Raw genomic sequence first — 3525 nt, 5'->3', positions numbered from 1 at the left:
GATAGAGTAGGCTATGGTACAGGACTAAATCTTCCAATCCACTTACCTGGAAACAGTAACTTCAAGACTTGATGCACAGGATGACTGAAATGTGCTGGCACCCCATCATGCTGGAACCACATGTGCTGTTATATAGTGAGTGGCACATTGTCAAACAACTGTGACAGTGCTCTACTGAGGAGATTGTAATAATGCATGCCGTTTAATGGCTAGGTGGGAGATGTAGACCAATTAACCACTAACCAACACCTGCCCACACATTCAGGTAGAACCTTGCTGATGAGCATCAGTAAATGTGGCATGCGGATTAAAATGCAAATTGTGGATGTTAAAAATCTCTCTCAAACGTTGCTGGAACTGCAAACAGCACACAGGATGGAAACATAGGTTGTGTTTGACACTGACCCAGACATTGCATAAACTGTCCTCTAAGTGGATAATCGTGTTTTCAGGTAGTGCACACACTGAATGTGAAATGGATGTAACCATTGCTCACGAACACTACTTTCATTCATCTAATTACCCCCAATTTACGTGCAATGGGACGAGAGCTGATGGAAGGATCTTGTTCTGCATGCTGCAGGCAAGGTCCTAATGGAGGTGGTTTGCCATTGCCTTGCCCCGAGAGTAATTGGGAGATGACGACTACCACCTCAGTGTCCATTTTCATAATACCAGCGACCAGTTACAATAAACCTGTGGTAGTTTGCTTTTGCAGGGAAAGCTCCAATTGTGTGTGTGCCCAATCAGCACTGATTACTATGCCCAAGTTGCAGGGACTAGTTACAGATGTACCTGATTTTTGAAACAGCCCAGTTAGATTTAGGTAAGAGAAAAACCAGGTTGGAAACAATTCAATACTTTGTTTAAACCATTCAGTTGGATGAATTGATGAACATATAGCCTTAAAAGGCATATAGCCTTAAAAGGCATATAGCCTTAAAAGGCATATAGCCTTAAAAGGCATATAGCCTTAAAAGGCATATAGCCTTAAAAGGCATATAGCCTTAAAAGGCATATAGCCTTAAAAGGCATATAGCCTTAAAAGGCATATAGCCTTAAAAGGCATATAGCCTTAAAAGGCATATAGCCTTAAAAGGCATATAGCCTTAAAAGGCATATAGCCTTAAAAGGCATATAGCCTTAAAAGGCATATAGCCTTAAAAGGCATATAGCCTTAAAAGGCATATAGCCTTAAAAGGCATATAGCCTTAAAAGGCATATAGCCTTAAAAGGCATATAGCCTTAAAAGGCATATAGCCTTAAAAGGCATATAGCCTTAAAAGGCATATAGCCTTAAAAGGCATATAGCCTTAAAAGGCATATAGCCTTAAAAGGCATATAGCCTTAAAAGGCATATAGCCTTAAAAAACACACTTCTAGAGTTGATATTTTTAATCTCGAGGCCCAGAATTTACATTTACTATATACAGTAATTATTTTAATTCAGAGTATTTAAATGATTCATTTTTCATTAAAGGGAAAAGAATTACCATTGAACTAGAAGCCATAAGTCGAGGAAACAATAGATAGTAATATATCCTCAGAGCATGAACAAAATAATTTGACGTTTCAAATACATTACGTTGCAACTTGGGTTGCATTACACACACACCGAGGTGACAAGTCATGGGATACTGATATGCACATAAATAATTTGCGATAGTATCGCGTACACAACATATAAAAGGGCACTGGATTGCTCCAGCTGTCATTTGCAATTACGTGAGTCAGTGAAGTGGTTTCCGAAGTGATTATGTCCACACATGGGAATTAAGACTTTGAACATGGAGTGGTAGTTGAAGATAGAGGCCTGGGACATCCTAATTCAGAAATCGTTAGAGAATTCAATATTAAAAGATCCACAGTGTCAAGAGTGTCAAAAAATACCAAATTTGAAGCAGTACCTCCCACTACAGGCAACATAGTGACTGACAGCCTTCACTTACCCATAAGGGGCAATGGTGTTTGCGTAGAGTTTTCAGTGCTAACAGACACACTGTGTGAAATAACCACAGAAATCAATGTGGAACCTATGACAAATGTACCCTTTAGGACAATGCAGTGAAATTTGGCATTAGTGGCCTATGACAGCAGACAACGTATGAGAGTTCTGTGCTAACAGCATGACATCACCTGCAGTGCCTCTTGTGGCTATATCAGTTGAACCCTAGATGAAAGTTGTGGTATGGTCAGATGAGTCCTGATTTCATTTGGTTAAGATCTGATGGTAGGGTTTGAGTGTGATGCAGACCCTACAAGGCCATGGACCCAAGTCATCAATAAGGTACTGTGCAAGCTGGTGATGGCTCCATAATGGAGTGTGCAGGATATGTAATGGACTGGTCCTCTGGTCCACTGAACTGATCATTGACTGGAAATGGTTGTTTGGATAATTGGAGACCATTTGCAGCCATTCATGGCTTTCATCTGTATGGATAACAAAGCACCATGCTACAAGGCAACAATTGCTTGCAATTGGTTTGAAGAACGTTCTGAGTAGTTTGAGCAAATGATTTGGCCACTCAGACCACTGAACATAAATCCCATCAAACATTTATGGAACATAATAGAGATGTCAATTCATGCACAATATCCTGCAATGGCAACACTTTCACACTTATGGATTGCTGTAGGGGAGTGTGGCCCAGTTCATCTTTTGGGGGACTTACAACTTGTCACATAGTTCCTGCATTACACTGGGCAAAATGAGGTCTGACCCGATATTAGGTGGTATCACATGATTTTTGTCACCTTATTGTGTAGTCAGCTGTTACACTGAGTATTCATCCAATGAAAGAAAGGTATTTTATGTTACATCTTGTATATCTGCTCAATTTTAAGTGTTCCACTGCTGTAACAACCTTATTGCAGTCAACCGGCTTGGGCTTTCGTTTGATTAGGATCATGAGTGAATTCATTGCATTCTCAACAGTAGAGCTGTTAAATCATTTATGCTAAGCTGCACAAAGGTTGCTTAGCCATCGGGTGGTTGGAGACGTGATTAGCAGCAACCCAGATATATTTTGAAGGAAAAAATTACTGCATTGGCTCATAATTACACTATGTTCAAAAATTATTCTGAAATTTACTTGAAGCAAACCTGTTTGTGGATTAGCATATGCACTGTGGGAGTGTGTGTTAGCTTGCTACAGATTACCAATGGTTGTGCTGAATAGATTGTCAGCAGTTCCTGCTTTGAAACTTCACTGTCACTGCAAATTATTTCAGTGGTGCCAGTAACAAAGGAGGCGGTGAGGGGTCATGAATGGCACTCTGTGATGTTGAGGGCACATACTGCATTCACTGTTCATCTGCTATGTTGGTCCCCCAGCTGTTAAGTAAAAGTACTTAAAGTAACATTGTATTGTAGATTAGGATTGTATGGAGGCTTGTATTAGTGCAATATCATTATTACTGGGCACATTAAAATTATCTATCCTCTTCATCTATGCTACATTATGCAATAACATTTGCTTAACATTATGGCCTTCTGACCTGCATGTAAATATTTTACTTGTTTGT

Source organism: Schistocerca gregaria, chromosome X (assembly GCF_023897955.1).
Source record: "Schistocerca gregaria isolate iqSchGreg1 chromosome X, iqSchGreg1.2, whole genome shotgun sequence".
Classification (NCBI taxonomy): Eukaryota; Metazoa; Arthropoda; class Insecta; order Orthoptera; family Acrididae; genus Schistocerca; species Schistocerca gregaria.
The sequence above is the reverse complement of the archived record's forward strand: the minus strand, read 5'-3'. Positions refer to the sequence as shown.